This window comes from Xenopus laevis, chromosome 5S, assembly GCF_017654675.1.
Source record: "Xenopus laevis strain J_2021 chromosome 5S, Xenopus_laevis_v10.1, whole genome shotgun sequence".
NCBI classification, from domain to species: Eukaryota; Metazoa; Chordata; class Amphibia; order Anura; family Pipidae; genus Xenopus; species Xenopus laevis.
This window is the reverse complement of record NC_054380.1, coordinates 13,368,470-13,385,919: the sequence shown is the minus strand read 5'-3', so window position 1 is coordinate 13,385,919 and position 17,450 is coordinate 13,368,470.

Below are 17,450 nucleotides of genomic sequence, written 5' to 3'. Positions count from 1 at the left end.
TTCCATTCGTTCGAACGATTGTAAGCATTCGATCGAATGAAAAGGATTCGATCGAATGCTTCGATCGTTCGATTCGAATGCTCTTGTTCCATCCCAGAGACTCCAACAAGCAAGTGGGAGAAATCTTTCTTATCAGGAAAATACTATTAAGCAGTAACAAAGGAATATGTGTTTGTGCTGAAGCCTCCTTTCCCAGGTAATAATTATTTCAATTAAAAAAAACCTCGACGGATATGCAGTGCGTCGTATTTCCACAGAGGGAAGGTAGCGCAGAATACATTAAGCTTTGTTGACTTTATAATTATGTGCGGTGATGTTCTTTGTATTGTGGAATTGCTTTATTTTAATGACCATATGGAGAATTTGATTCAATTTACATAAATATATTGCTGTGTATGCGCAAGCGGCAATAATGGCGCAGTGTTTTATCTGGGAGGATTAAGAAATCAAGTTCCAGTGTAGCGCCAGGAATAAAAATGTCTTTTTTTGTAAAGGGATACTGTCGTGTTTTTTTCAAAATGAATCAGTTAATAGTGCTGCTCCAGCAGAATTCTGCACTGAAATCCATTTCTCAAAAGATCAAACAGATTTTTTTTATATTCAATTTTGAAATCTGACATGGGGCTAGACATTTTGTCAGTTTCCCCCAGTCAAAAAAATAAAAAATAAAAAACTGTAAAAAAAAATAAAAAAATAATGAAGACCAAATGAAAGGTTGCTTAGAATTGGCCTTTCTATAACATACTAAAAGTTAACTTAAAGGACCAGTAACATCAAAAAATTTAAAGTAATAAAAAAATAAAGCAGTGTTGCCCTATACTCGTAAAACTGCTGTGTTTGCTTCAGAAACACTATTATTGTTTATATAAATAAGCTGCTGTGCAGTAACGTAACTAGAGGGGGGCTGGCCCAGGTGCGGGACGCACAGCCGGCCCCCCCCTCCGTACGTGTTTTTCGGCCCGGATTTCAGTGGCGCGCGAGATGACAGGGGGCCCTGAGGGGGTGCTGGCCCAGGCCCACTCACACCCCCTGCTCCCCCGGTAGTACCACCACTGCTGCTGTGTAACAATGGGGGCAGCCATTCAAAGGAGAAAAGGCTCAGGTTACACAGCAGATAAGCTCTGTAGAACATAATGTTATCTGTTATCCACTATTTAACCTGTGCCATATAGCCTTTTTTCAATTTCCACCATTGCTACACAGCAGCAACAGTTTTACCAGTGCAGAGCAACACTACATTATATTCTCATTACTTTAAAACACTTTAATTTTTTGGTGTTACTCTTCCTTTAAAGGTGAACCACCCCTTTAATCAGGTCCAGACTGAGAATTAAAATAGGCCCTGGCATTTCAGGTACATAGAGGCCCAATCAGCCCCCACCAGCCCACTAAATACTGACTTTCTATGGCACCTTATAGCAGCCCCTCTGGCATTTGCCAGAACCCACAGATTGCCAGTCCAGGCCTGCCTTTACTAATCTGAAATTGACTGAAAATGATTACGATAAGAGGGCATTGACTCCATTGCTTATGGAGTGGAGTCATTATTTTCCCATGTACTGTAGGTACAGCAGGGACACATCCCAAGCATGTCGGCATTTCATTCATGTCCAATCCATTACGCTCAGTGCCCCCCTGGCTCCGTCCTGTGCCTGCAGAGCTTGAATGGAACTCATTACCTGTAGGGCATTCTCTGCATCTTTAACTTACTAAGGATTCAGAAGCATCTGTGCCCCACCATTAGAGACGTGGAAGTAAAGTGAGATGGAGAATCTGAAAATAACTGCTTGTTCTATAAGTGCAATCAATTTCCTTCTCTCTGTAACAATATTTCCACTTATTTGCTCATCTTAGTGGCCCAAGACAGACATGGATTGATAGGACTATAGATATATAAATGGTTGGAAGCACTAGATACAGTCGGTGCCTTATACACAAGGACAGACACAAGGGGAACGTTTGGAAGGGTTACTGCCAGGATTAAAAAAACACCAGGGAAAAAACCTGATGGGCTTCACTGGCCCAGACTTGCTCCCACTGTGCCTAAGCGACTCCCTGACTCTCTCGCCCCGATAGTGACCATGTGAAGAGATACAGTGCACATTAGTGGGGGGAAACGGGTGCAGTGGGGGTTACGGGCCTGATGCAGCAGCTCTGGTGGGCTTGGCTACTGCCTGCTCTGCTCTCATATCCCTGCAGAAATATAGTAGGTACCTAACATATCGGGACAGAGACCAGTTTTACTGTTATAATGCCTCTGCTGCTTTAATTTCTGCAAACACAGGTATTTGCAGTGTTAGACACAGCACTTTATTTATGTCTGGCACTGAGCTAGGTAAGAAATAATAAAAAGGTGCTGAATGTACTGTTTATCACTAGTTAAGGGGTTTAGTGTGCGTTTCAAAAATGCATACGCCAACACCCGTAGATACTTGTGTGGGTCTAATTGGATGAACTTGATCCAACCTGCATCTGGATCCACAATCTACATTTTTTTAATCTGATTAGACCAGAGCCGCTATCCACAGGCCCCCATAAGTAAGTGAAGGCAAAAAAAATCCTACCTTGAAGGTTGGCACCTCTCTTTAATTCAGCCAGGTGTTTGGAAGGATTTTCTGGCTGAAATTTTCCTGTCCAGATTTCCAAATTAGGATCAGGTAAGATCTGTGCAGCCACTGAGACTGCTCTGTTATACAGATAGAATCTCAGCCATAAAGCAGGGCAGGACTGCTGCTTACAATGGGGATCAGATAGGATCTGTGCAGCCACTGGGACAGAATACTCTGTTATACAGATAGATAGAATCTTAGCCATAAAGCAGGACAGGACTGCTGCTTACAGTGCCATAAAACAATGCCAACATCGTTTTTCCCCATTACTAACTACAATTTGACAAGACAATTTAGGGTGGTCCTTTCAGCAGCTGTATAGCACTGTCAGGCTAGGATGCATTATTTATCATTTTTCCTTGAACCAAATTGATGTGGAATTTGGGGGAATAAACATGTTTTTGCTTCTATTTTTGTTGGAAATGGACACAACTTGAGTAAATGAATGTTGCTCTATATTATACAGCACTTAAACTTCTGTGCCCTAATCCTTCCATTAGTGAATCTGTTTAAGAGGAAATTAAATCCAAGTTTATTTTCCCTGACACTCCGTCACTCGCCCTGTGTCACTGCAGTTGTGCCGCTGATAAGTGAGGGGCAATGCTGGCGAAATTGCTTTTCTTTTTTTTTTTTTTCCTCTTTTTTTTTTTAATTTTAGCATGTAGCAAATCCTTTTGAAGATTAGGAACAGAGATGATGCCATCTGCAAATCCGAACAGCACAGAGCGCCGTGCGTTTGCATAAAATATGGATTTTCTCTGCAGGGGAAGTGCTGACTGAGCCAGTATTCAATCCTAACAAACATTTCACTTGGTGGAATGAATGATTCCTTTAAATGCTGCCAGGAGACAGGAGGAGCAGACAGTTGCAGGGCTGACACGGTGAAAGAAAAAGGGAGAGCGCTGTCACTGTTATACAAATTCCAATGTACATTTAGCTCCAGGGTGTCAGAACAGCAGTTCTGTTTGGTTAGTCTCACAGCTATTTCCTGTATATACGTTGTACTTATCTGTTCATATTCCTTGATATACACTGAATGGTAGCAGGGCATAGATTATATATAATATAAGACATTCTTTTTCTGTATAATTGTATTTATAGTTATATTTATGAGAAGGAGCTGCCATATTGGTTGAAGATTTTATACATGCAGCATCAAAATGGCACAGATGGAAGCTTAATAAGGATGAATTATATCTTAGTTTGGATCAAGTACAAGTACTGTTTAATTATTTCAGAGAAAATTTGGAATATTTGGATAAAATGGAGTCTATGGGAGACGACCCTTCCGTAAGTTGGCGTTTTCTGTATAATGGGTTTCAGGAAAATGGATCCCAAACCTGTATAGTAAAATGCTAGGGCAAAATTGCCCTGGGGACACTATATTACTGCGGATACTGTACAAAGAAATACTGATGCTGCTTTGTCCAAAAAATGTTGGGGCCAGTGTGTCATATATTAAAGTGGTCACTGTGCAGGGTTGCAGTGGTGTAACTATAGAGGAAGCAGACCCTGCAGTTGCAGGGGGGCCCGGACTGTGGGGTCTGTTTCCTCTATAGCTAATAAAAAGTGGGCAGAGTCGGGAGTGGGCAGAGTTGGGAGTGGGTTGGGCAGAGATGAGATGTGGGCGGGGCAGAGGTGGGACAGGAAGTGGAAGGGAAGATGGGAATCGCAGTGTGCCGGGCCCCTCTGAAGAATTTTTTGCAGGGGGGCCCGGCGCACTCTAGTTATGCCACTGCAGGGTTAGGTTGGGCTGGTGGGAACTGGAGAGAAAACCCAGTAGGGACTGATCCTCATAGGTCCTGGCAGCCCTGGGTTCTCCAGCCCAGCTGCCCCCTAAAAGTTAAAAAGGAAGGAGGAGGAAAATGGTTGTGGTACGTGATGTGATATGATATGAGAGGGAGGGAGAGCAGACGTCAGGAGGAGAGCCCTTGTGGTCACAGCCCTGGTGGGCCCCAATGTCTGATGCTGTCACTGCGTAATCAAATGCTGGAGCCAGTGTCATATTTTTGGGGCCACTGTCTCATATATTGTTGGGTTCCTGGGCCACTGTGAAATGCAATGCTGGGAGCCACAGTGTCATGAAATGCTGGGGCCTCTGTGTCATATAATTCTTAGGCCTGGACCACTGTTTCATGAACTGTTATGGTAACTCTTGCTCCTGGAAGGCACCAAAGGGTGTAGCGAGGGTGCCATTGACTGGGAGGAGGGATGGAAAGGCAAAGGGATTGGTCTTTGAGGGGCAGGTTAAAGAGCATTGGTGGGGAGCAGAAGGGGAGGGCAGCTATATAACCAAGGAATCCCTTACCTACTTCCTTTTCCCTCAGGATCCTGGAACGCTGGTGGAGCTGCTTCCATCAGGGTGTCTGGTTCTCCACAATGGCTGATGCATTAGAGGCTCAGGTGAGGGAAAGGCTTAGGCAGCAGGGTTCAGGTTGGGTAAATCAGCTTTTAGCTGAGCTGATTTCCCCTCCAGCCGCAACTCCGTCTGTGCGCAGCAGGACTGCTGCGCGCGGCACAGCTGCGGGTTTATCCAGGCGCTCCCGCCCCCCGTCACGGCTTAGCCCCAGCCCTCCTAGGCGGCGGATCCGGAATGCGGCTCGTAAAACGACCGCTACTTCCGCCGCCCGCCCGTCTCCTGCTGCTCCCCCTGCGCTGGCTACCGCCAGCTCTGCTAGGCCCCCTGTCACTAGAGCGCGCGCTGCTGCACGCGCAGCAGGGCGTGCTCCTCCTCCCACAGCCACTATTCAGTCTGTGAGACTGACTCCTGCTGCTTCCTCTGAAGCGCGCACCTCCCCTCCTTCCCCTGTTTCTGCTTCTGCTCTAAGACTGCAGCATTCTGCAGCAAAGTCTCCCCCAGTTCCTGCAGTAACATCTAAGCACACTGGGGTACACAATAAAAGTGTTTTGTCTGGGGTACAGTCACCTAGTCCCCCACTTTTTTCCTCTGAGGATAGTTCTCCACCCCTTAATTCAGATTGTTCTGACTCTGCTTTAGGGGGCTTTTCGCAGGATCAGCGGTCTCTCCACCACAATGCTGATTTGTTAGCCACTACTCATACCCCCCCCCATTCTGGTGCCACGGTAGCTAGGCATGTTTCCACGTCTCGGGGAGCTGACAGGCGTATTCGCCGTAGCTCCTCTGCTAGATATCAGAACATAGTTGAATCCCCCCTTAGGGATACCAGGGGTAGACGAGGTCCACGGGTCCAATCCCCTGTACCCTCCTGTTCTTCGGCCTGGGTATCGCCAAGGTCATGCTCCCCCTCCTCTTCCTCAACTGGGAGCTCAGAGGAGCGGCAGGGGAACAAACGTCGCAGACGACATCGGAGTTCCCACCGGCTTCACAATTTGTGCCGGGATGACAACACCTCTCATCAAAGGAGTCATGCTGCCACTACACCTCTGCCCTCAAGATCTGGTGGGTATGACTGTACAGGGGCATGGGTGGGTACTGGTGAACCTAATAGCGAAGTTCTTGTTGCACTTAAACAAATTTTGGACAAGTTAGTTGCCAATAATCCTACTCCACATACTGAACCCCCATCGGCCGGTACATACAAAGATGTCTATTTTTGCGGGGTTAGCCCGCTGGGCTCTCATTTGTCAGCGGAGACCAGGGAAAAAATTTGGAATAATGAGTACATTGATATTTGGTCCCTGGTCTCGCCTGATCAAGTGACGGTCGATAAGGAACGGCGTTTTGAAAAAAGCGAGGACAGGAAGCCTAGAGTAGCTAAAACTTTTGGAAATTGGCTACAAGCCTTTTCGGTGCTTGCTGGGGTTATTGGTCAAAAACATCCCGAAAAGTGCTCTCAACTTTTTGTTTACCAGGATCTTATTTATGGGGCTTACAAAGTGCACGGGGGTTCAGCCTGGTGGAGGTATGAAGAGGAATTTAGGAGGAAACTTGCTCTTCATCCAGACCTGGGTTGGGACATGAAAGCTACGGATGTGTGGATTCGGCTTATGATGGCCCAGCGTCCCCCTCCCTTTCTGTCGGGGGCCGCTGGGCACTCACAGGCCAGCTCTGCGGCCCCCAGACGGCCGGGAGTTTGCTGGTTGTTCAATGAGGGCCATTGCAGATTTTTCGGAACGTGTAAATTCAAGCATGAGTGCTCCATTTGTGGGGGAGCCCACTCGGCCCTCCGGTGTTTTAAAAAGGGCAAGACCCTGGCAGCACCTCAAATCCCAGGTAGAACAGAGAACCCCAGTGAACGTGTTAGCAATGTCACCTTGGTTAGATCAGTACCCCAAGAAGCGGGAAGCCGCCCTGCTTAGATGCGGTTTTCTTTTTGGTTTTTTCATCCCCTTTCAGTTGAAATTCAAACCTTTGTTTTCCACCAACCTCAAGTCAGCGGCAGAGCACCACGTCGTGGTTGCCGACAAGTTAAGGAAGGAAGTGGATTTGGGCAGGATTGCGGGCCCCTTTGCATTGTTACCTTTTCCCAACTTGAGGGTTTCCCCTTTAGGTGTGGTACCCAAAAAGGAGCCCGGTAAATTTCGTTTAATTCACCACCTATCATATCCTAAAGGCGAATCCGTCAATGATGGCATTAGCAAGGAGGATGCTTCAGTATCTTATGCCCCTTTTGATCGTGCGATTGCATTGGTTCGTAAGGCAGGTCACGGTGCACTTTTGGCTAAAGCTGACATCGAATCTGCGTTTCGGCTGCTGCCCGTCCACAAAGATTGTTTTCATCTCTTGGGTTGTTTCTTTGATGGTTATTTCTACTATGACATGTGCCTGCCTATGGGTTGTTCAATCTCCTGTTTCTACTTTGAGGTTTTCAGTTCCTTCATAGAGTGGGTTGTCAGTACCGAGTCAGGCTCTCATTCTTTAACCCACTACCTAGATGATTTCTTGTTTGTGGGCCCAGCAAACAGCAGTAGATGTACAGGCCTGCTAGCCACCTTTCGTTTTGTTGCTCAGCAGTTTGGTGTCCCTCTCGCAGAGGAAAAAACAGAAGGTCCTACCGTAGTTTTGACTTTCCTCGGCATTGAGATTGACACCATTCAGATGGAATTCCGTCTTCCGAGCGATAAGATGGTTAAGTTGCTAGCGTTAGTCGAGTTAGTACACGGGGCCTCCAAAGTTACCCTGAAGCAGCTCCAATCATTGTTAGGTCTTCTGGTTTTTGCTTGCAGAATAATGCCCATGGGTAGGGTTTTTTCCCGTCGTTTGTCGCTGGCTACGAAGGGAGCGAAATCCCCCCACCATTTTATCAGGATCACTCGGCAGTTGAAGGAAGATCTAGAGGTGTGGAAACAGTTCTTACAGGTCTTTAATGGTAGGTCGTGTTGGATGAGCCTCGAAATTGGTAATAGCGACTTATCCCTGTTTACGGATGCGGCCGGCTCTATAGGTTTTGGGGCCATCCTTGGCAATCAGTGGTGTTTCGGTGCTTGGCCTGAGTATTGGGCTGAAGCCGGGCTTTGCAAGAATTTGACTTTACTTGAGATTTTCCCTATTGTGGTGGCCGTGGAAATCTGGGGCGCACTCATGTCTAATAAAAAAGTTTGTTTTTGGACAGATAATTTAAGTGTTGTATTCGCAATTAACAACTTGACGTCTTCTTCTTTGCCTGTTTTAGCTCTGTTGCGCCACCTGGTCCTGCTTTGCTTGACGCACAACATTTGGTTTCGGGCCAAGCATGTTCCAGGGGTTTCCAATGCAGCTGCTGATGCTCTCTCTCGTTCACAGTGGCAGAAATTCCGGGATTTAGTCCCAGAGGCAGAGTCCCGCGGACAGGAATGCCCAACTACCTTGTGGGAGATAGTGGAGCGCAGCTTATGAACATGGTCCGAACTTCGGTGGCTCCAGCCACGTGGGCGGCGCACGGTAAGGCTTGGGCTGAGTGGTTCTCTCTGTTCCCGGTTGACGCCGTATGGTCACCCGTCAACTGTTTTCAGGTTGCTGTCGATTACCTTTTGCAGCTTCGGGGGCGTGGCCTCTCGGTGGCAGTTGCAAGAAAGCGATTTACGGGTTTGGCTTTCTTGTTTAAACTCATGGGGGTTGAAGATGTTACGAAACGTTTTCCCATATTGCAAGCCATGAAAGGTTGGGCCAGGACTTCGGTCACTAAAGACTCCAGAAGACCAGTGTCGTTTGCACTCCTGTGCCAACTTTTAGCTATATTGCCCACAGTGTGTAAATCCAGTTATGAAGTAGCTCTTTTCAGAACTGCTTTTGCATTAGCTTTCTTTGCAGCATTGCGAGTTAGTGAACTGGTCCCGCAAAGCAAGTCAAAGCCGGGGGGCCTGTTATCCGGTGATGTGATTGGCAAGTCGGGTTCCATTCTTTTGGGCATACGGCGCTCTAAGACTGACGTTATGGGTAAAGGGTGTTGGATCCCATTGACGGCGATAGCGGGCCCTGCCTGCCCATGCACCCTGGTGTCACAATTTTCCACAATTAGATCCTTGGGTGACCGTTTTCTTTCACACCTTGATGGTTCCCCGTTGACCCGCTTTCAGTTTGCTGCCATGTTTAAACGTTGCTTGTGTCAGCTTGGTTTTAATCCTGCAGAATTTGGAACTCACTCGTTCCGCATTGGGGCAGCAACGGAAGCGAGTCTTTGTGGCCTCAAGGATGAACACATTAAAAAGATTGGTCGCTGGAAATCAGCGTGTTTTACTACTTACATACGGCCAGATTTAATAACGCTTTAATTTCTTCCAGGGCACCCTCATGCGACTGTTTGGATGGTTGGCCACTCCTATATTCGTCGGGCGGAACACAGAGCTTCTTTTCGCCCCGGAAGTGAATCCTTGGGTTTTACGGGGCTTCAATTTCAATGGCGCGGTATTGGAGGTTTGCGGTGGTTGCAGGTGTTACCGGAAGTGGTGGCAATCAGCAGGGTTACTTCCCCCCCAGTCATTTTGGTTATCCACGCAGGCGGCAATGACCTCGGCCGTGTCAGTGTGGCGGAGCTTTTAGCCCTCATGAGGTCGGATATAGGCAGGTTTCCAGCTTTTTTCTCGGAATTTGTATTAGTTTGGTCGGAAATTGTCCCCAGGTTATGCTGGAGGGGTGCGAGGGACCCGCATGCGATAGAACGGGCCCGGCGCCTTCTTAATTCCAGGGTTTCTCGTTTTGTTCGTGACAGGGGAGGCATTGTGGTTCGGCACCGTCTGTTGGAGGGTCTCGATCAGGGCCTCATGTTGCGTGACGGTGTGCACCTCAATGATATCGGGCTCGACATTTTTCTTTCTGGTTTGCAGGATGGTATAGGGGCTGCTCTGTTGCGTTTGGGTGGGGGTCGGAGCTCCGTGTAGGTTTACAGGAACTCCTCCGTGGCGGGGTACAAATGTGTCTTTGCCATTTTAGTTATACTGGCGGTATTTGGGATGACCTACATGCCCACCGCGGCTGCGGTGGCTGGCATTTGGAAATTAATGGTTGGTAATTTAATGGCAAGTTTTTCTGTTTACGGTATTGATTAATAATCTGTTCAAATAAAAGCTGTGGCCGACCCTCACCCACTTAAAGGAAGTTTCGTCTCAGTGTGGTTTATTTAAGGTATGGTCATATATCAGGTAACGGTTAGGTTGTCGCAGTAGTTATGCATGCCTCCTAACAGTCTGGAAGGCACCAAAGGGTGTAGCGAGGGTGCCATTGACTGGGAGGGGGGATGGAAAGGCAAAGGGATTGGTCTTTGAGGGGCAGGTTAAAGAGCATTGGTGGGGAGCAGAAGGGGAGGGCAGCTATATAACCAAGGAATCCCTTACCTACTTCCTTTTCCCTCAGGATCCTGGAACGCTGGTGGAGCTGCCCACCCACCCTCCCATGTTCATGTCAGCAGTGTTTTTCTTGGGCAAGTTTTTTGTATGTTTTGTGTTTTCTCAAAAAAAAAAATAAATAAATAAATAAATAAATAAATAAACAACAACAACAAATAAACTTAAATAAATAAATAAATGTTAAAAAAAAAAAAAAAAAAAAAAATAGACAACTGGGTTATGTCTACTCCTATTCACTACTTCCATGCATTTCTCGCTTTGTATTTCACTGTTCTTTTCTGTATGGATATATGTTTTGTCACAGCGGGGTACAAATGTGTCTTTGCCATTTTAGTTATACTGGCGGTATTTGGGATGACCTACATGCCCACCGCGGCTGCGGTGGCTGGCATTTGGAAATTAATGGTTGGTAATTTAATGGCAAGTTTTTCTGTTTACGGTATTGATTAATAATCTGTTCAAATAAAAGCTGTGGCCGACCCTCACCCACTTAAAGGAAGTTTCGTCTCAGTGTGGTTTATTTAAGGTATGGTCATATATCAGGTAACGGTTAGGTTGTCGCAGTAGTTATGCATGCCTCCTAACAGTCCAGCATTGTATTCACTCTTTGTTACAAAAAGCAAGAGAGGCCGGCAATAACACAGGGGTGGAGAGCTACATTATATGACAAATATGACATTTCGCTTGTGCTTGTGCCCCATTGTAAATTAGGCCTTGCTTCGCAGTCGCTCTGGTTATTGTTTTCAACACAAATAAATATTTTGTCATGGGAAAACATGTTTTTTTCCAAAACACATCAGTTAATAGTGCTGCTCCAGCAGAATTCTGCACTGAAATCCATTTCTCAAAAGAACAAACAGATTTTTTTATATTCAATTTTGAAATCTGACATGGGGCTAGACATTTTGTCAGTTTCCCAGCTGCCCGAGTCATGTGACGTGTGCCTGCACTTTAGGATGGAACTACTTTCTGGAAGGCTGTTATTTCTCCTATTTAATGTAACTGAATCAGTTTCAGTGGGACTTGGCTTTTACTATTGAGTGCTGTTCCTAGATCTACCAGGCAGCTGTTATCTTATGTTAGGGAGCTGCTATCTCATTACCTTACCATTGTTCTGTTGTTAGGCTGCTGGGGGCGGGAGGGAGGGGGTGTTATCACTACAACTTGCAGTACAGCAGTAAAGAGTGACTGAAGTTTATCAGAGCACAAGTCACGTGACTGGGGGCAGCTGGGTAACTCACAATATGTCTAGCCCCATTTCAAAATTGAATATAAAAAAATCTGTTTGGATTTCAGTGCAGAATTTTGCTGGAGCAGCACTATTAACTGATGGGTTTTTGAAAAAAAACATGTTTTCTGCTTGGTTGGCAATGCATAAACATCTGCTTGAGAGATAATGTGAATATTTATATAATGCCCCTAAGTTCTTCCAAATCCACCTCCCGCCCAAAATATGGTTAAATCTCTTCATTAATTCAACATAACCGAGCGTTTGCAGCAGATGTAAGCGCTGTTCCACCTCCATTAATGTGCATACATTAGTATTGGAACAGCAATCATCATTATGCTCATTTATTTCATAAATCCGCATATTTACAGAAAAGGCTATGTCATTAAAATTCTTTTAGCATAAAATGATGTGTCAGAAGAAATTTGCCTCCGTGCAGCAATCATGCCCGCCTAGTGGCCATAATACCACAGATGTCTTTACTGGAGCAAAGGAAACAGAATGAAGGGGAAGTGCACAGAGGAAGAGGAATTATAGAAGCAAAGTACTTGACTGTCAGAGACAAGTGCCCGCGGCTCCTGCAGCACTCGGCAAATGAAATGTTTGTGCTTTGTACTGCGTTCCACAGTCAGAATGGAAATGAATAAAAATGAAGAAATTATTTTGATTTGCATTGAGCCTTGAAGCTGTCAGAGGAGAAATAAAATGCACGTCGAAGCAGAAATGAACCATCAGTTTCTTCAAAAGAAACAGTCCCCTCGATGTATAATTCACTTGACACCACCTCTTGTGGCCCTTGAGAATCTTTCTCTTTCCTTTCCTCTGTTTCTCTTTCCTCTCTAAGGTTCTATAACTTGTCATGTTGTTTTGTGTTTATTATGAAAACTCAAAAAATAAAATCTTTTAAAAAAGAAACAGTCCCCTGTGTAGTGAGGCGAAATACTGAGGTTTAACATCGAAGCAATGAAGCGACTGAAAGTCACGAGTCAGAATGGCCAGAGACATATAGAGGTGGATAAGTCATTTCAAGAAGATAATGAATTAAGAAGTGTCTTAAGGGAGGCGCAAGGTGGGGTGACGATAAGAGACGATTACATCAAGTTCAATCCTTTACCCAAAACATTTACCATTTATTGATGGCCTCACTGTCAGACCACTCAATCATGCCACACTTCTAGGGAAAATAAACTTAGGATCTTGCCCTCCTCCATTATCTAGCCAGAGCCCTTGCGCAGGGTCGGACTGGGCTGGCAGGACACCAGGAAAAATCCCAATGGGCCCCGTCGGCCCAGACCCGCTCCCTGCACTTCGTCTCCTTCTCTCTCTGAAGCCAAAAGGTGTGCACGAGCGTGCCAGGGGGTGGGAGGGGGGATGGTGCAGAGGGAACTTTGCAGCTTGGGGCCCGGAGGATGTTGTGGGGGTAGGGTTGCCACCTGGCCGGTATTTTACCGGCCTAGCCGGTAAAACAACTGCCAAGGCCGGGGCCGGTATTACAAATTTACCGGCAATGTAGCTGCTGGTAAATTTGTAATACCCTTCAAAAAGAGCCCTCGGCCTGCCCCTAATCCCCTGTAATTTACCTTTTCTCCTATTCGACCCCCTGGTTCGCCCCCTAAAACCTACCGAGGCCAATGTTAGCCTATGGGAAAGGTCCCCATAGGCTTCCTAACAATTTTCTGATCGAAGGAATATCCTTCGATCCATGGATTAAAATCCTTCGAAACATTCGATTCGAAGGATTTAATAGTTCGATCGAACAATTATTCCTTCGATCCTTCGATCGTAGGAATAGCGGTAAATCCTTCCACGATATTCGAAGTCGAAGGATTTTACTTCGACGGTCCAATATCGAGGGTTAATTAACCCTCGATATTCGACCCTAGGTAAATGTGCTCCAAAATAGGAAAGAGCCTCTATGTAAACTATTTTCCTCCATTCCAAATGTTTCTTTACTTTTGTGCCCTCACCTAAATACACCACATAGTGGCAGTCCCATAACCATCTACTTGCTGGGGTCTCTGACCCTAGAAACCATGAGGCAGAATAAAAGGTCTGTAATCAGCTAATTTTTCCTTTGATGACAAACAAGTCCATAAATTATACTGGAGATGGCACAGATGTGACAACCTCTCAGTTACAGAAGATATTTTTTCTGGGCAAGGGGTTGGCTCCATTTCCCTTTTATTTATATCTCCTTCTTATGCCCAAAATATAAAAAAAAATTACAGTAAACAGTGGTGATTTGGCAATGTTGGCTAGAAAGTATCAAATGAGGCAACTGCTCTTTTATTCGCTGCTTAGGAAATAAACATCTGCTTCAAAGGTCTGTACCACATAATAGAATATGTAATAGAATTTTCTGCTCTGTGCAACTTTAGGGTTAATTGATTCATGTTGCCCTGTGGGTCTGTACCTGTGGGAGGAAACATCAACACAAAACAAATTGATACTTGTTTTTCCTACATTCATCTTTGGTGTTCATATCTATAGGTGTAGATCCACAAGGCAGAAGTAAATCAATAAAAGGCAGTATATATTCACCTTTTCTCAGCATAAGCACAATAAATCAGACATGTGCTGTATAAGTACTGTAGATCCTTTAATTGCAAGCACAAATCGTTCATTAAAAATGTTTTCCTTAAACTCTGCCCGCCATACACAGGGTAGCTTGTTGAGATGGAGATAATGATCTCTGCATAAACAAACCCTTTCCTCACCTCAAATGTTTGAGATACAGAGCAGCTCATTATGCATAGAGCTTATCTTTGGACTGGAATTTATATTATTACCTACCTCTCCTTAAGGGCAGAGACACACGTAAAGATTCGGGGAGATTTAGTCGCCCTGCGACAAATCGCCTCTTCTTCGGTTGACTAATCCCCCCGAAAAGCCTTCCCACTGGCTAGAATCTAAATAGGCAGTAGGAGCACTTCGGTTTCCAAAGTTTCCCAACATTTCCTCGTGAGGCAACTTCGGGCGACTTCAGGCAATCTTCTAACCTGTCCAATTGACTAAATGACCACCCGATGGCACAAAAAAATGTTGGGACAATCCTTACATGATCCGAAAATCATACAACATTATTTTTGTGCGACTTTATCTTTGCGTCAATGGGCAGCTTAAGTGGCTTTCAGTACAACTGGATACATCACTTGGAATACAATGATGTAGAGAGTGATATTCAGAGACAATTTACAATTGGTTTTTACTTTTTATTATTTGGGGCTTTTCCGTTATTTAGCTTTTTATTCAGCAGCTCTCCAGTTTGCAGTTTCAGCAATCTGGTTGCTAGGGTCCAAATTACTCTACTAAGCCAGGAGTGAGGTCAACCAATTAATGATGGGGAGTTACTCTAGGCCACATAATACTAGTAGATTTAAGGTATGGAGATCCAAATTACGGAAATATCCCTTATATGGAAAACCCCAGGTTTAGATAAGAGTTCCCATACCTGTAGTTACGGAGGGGAACACACCAACATGGAAATAAGCTTCAGCCTGTGCTCACTCTGCATAATGGCATGTTATTTTACATACAATATACACAGGTATGGGATCTGTTATCAGAAACCCATTATACAAAAGACCATCTCCCATAGACTCGGTTTTAATCAAATCATTTACATTTTTTAAAAATCATATACTTTTTTTTTTTTTACAGTACCTTGTAACTTAGATATAATTAATTCTTATTGGAGACAAAAGCCTTTTGGCTTGAATTAATGTTTAAATGATTTTTAGGAGTTATTTTTCAAAATCGGAATTTTTCAGATTTTTTAAATAAAAAAAATCTGACGATTTGCCCTTGTTTATCGTTAAAAAAACTCAAACAATCTGCAATTTTTGTGGTTTGTTGAACGAAAACCGCAACTTATTCGGATTGTCGCACGAAAAAGCTGAATTTTTCTGATTTGATGCCCAAAAAGTCTGAATTTTTTGTGAAATCGGTGGAAAAGCCCAAAATGTTCGATTTATCATATGAAACCCTTTTCAGACAATAATTTCTTAAAATTGCAAATAGAGCCTTTGCCATAGACTTCTAAAGGACCTCAACAGGTTGAAGATGGAGTATTTTTCGGATTCAAACTTTTTGCAGCCTCGTGGTATAGTAAATCTCGAAAAATGTGAGTTTTTTCCCACTAAAAATTTGGATTTTATAGTAAAAAAAAATAGAATTTTTTGAGTTTTTAGCATTCTGACATAAATAACACCCTAAATATATGGAGATCCAAATTATGGAAAGATCCCCTTATCCAGAGAACCCCGGAAAATCTGGATAATCTGGATATCCGGTTCCATACCTGGATATATATAATATAACCTGTAAGACTAAACCTCATTTTTGCAAATACATATGAATTTCTCTTTGAGTTTTTTGGACATTTATAGGGGGGATGTAATAAAAATTGCAAACATTCAACATGGAAAGCAATAAAGGGCAGATTTATCAAGGGTCCAATTTCGAATGTAAATGAAATTCAAATTCAAAAAGACCAACCAAAATGTATTTAAAAAAAATCGAAAAAATTTTTTGTGGGTGAATAGTCCGTAGTCCGTATTATACGAATCAAAGTTTTTCCAAATAAAAATCCACCAATTGACCCCAAATAGACGGCGATGGCGGAAGTCTAATTTTTAAAGAGACAGTACATGATAAATTTCAATATTCGAGTTTATGAATTTTTTTCATATTCAAATCGAATGTGGACTATTTCCTAGTTGAAATACACAAAAAATAGCTTGAAATTTAAATTTTTTTAATTCGAATTTTCACTTTGACCTTTGATTAATCTGCCCCTTAGTAATGTCTGGAGGCACCAAAGTCAGGAAGCCTCAGCCAATTTAGACGAATAGCAGCTCCCCCTCCTCCCTGCATGTAGGGTTTCTACCTTTTGTCAACCATAATACCAGTCGGGGTAGGGGCGGGCAAGACCATGATGTACATTATAGAAGGGACGGGTCATGGAGTAAATGGGGTGGAGTCATGCAATCACCAGGGAGAGGGGATCGGAGAATTGGGTCTGAATCACAAATTTATCAGCAAGTGCATTACCAGTAAATTTGTAATACTGACCACAGCCTTGGCTAGTATTCTACCAGCCAGATGGCAACCCTACCAGCAGGGGGCATAAAGGAATTACTGCTATCACTGCCTTATACACCTGTCTGCCTTTGCAACTGTTCAGCTGCATCCAGATCACGGAGACACCCATGTAAAATCTCAAATACTCTTCACCCTTTCAATCCGTGCATCTACACGGTATTTTTGAAACAAAAAAAAATCAGAATTCAAAGTTGAATAGCGGCACATTTTTAAATGCATGTCAAGGCTGCCACCTAGTGTACTAATAAAGCACTGCATTCAGTTCTGATAGGCTGTATAACCAACCACTGCTGTATTCATATTGTTTGCTAAACTACTGCTCAACACATGGGTCTATTTTTAAAGGCTAAATAAGGTATGTTCTTATATCCTTGTGACCAACCACAGCAGATCCTTTAGATCACTGTCTTGTTGTTGCCCATTATTCAGTTGTATCTATATATACAATGAATTCATTGCAGGCGGAGCGACCCATGGCCTATTGGCTTCAATGTGAGTTGCCATACTGGCCAATCATTTGCTTGTTCGTGTGTCACTGTGTAACCAACATTGTCCATAGGACATATTCATTTTCTGGTGTTACTGGCCCTTTAAGAAAATAATCAGAGAGGGCAGAGTAATAGAATTGTGAACAATTCTCATTTTCTGTTTTATCTGCAGAGAAACTGTGCTGTGACTTCTTTGGGAAAGCATTTTTCCCAGCTTCACATTATCCTTTTATGTGGCTGACAAAGGAATTAATAAATGTGCTGTATTCCTAGCGAGGA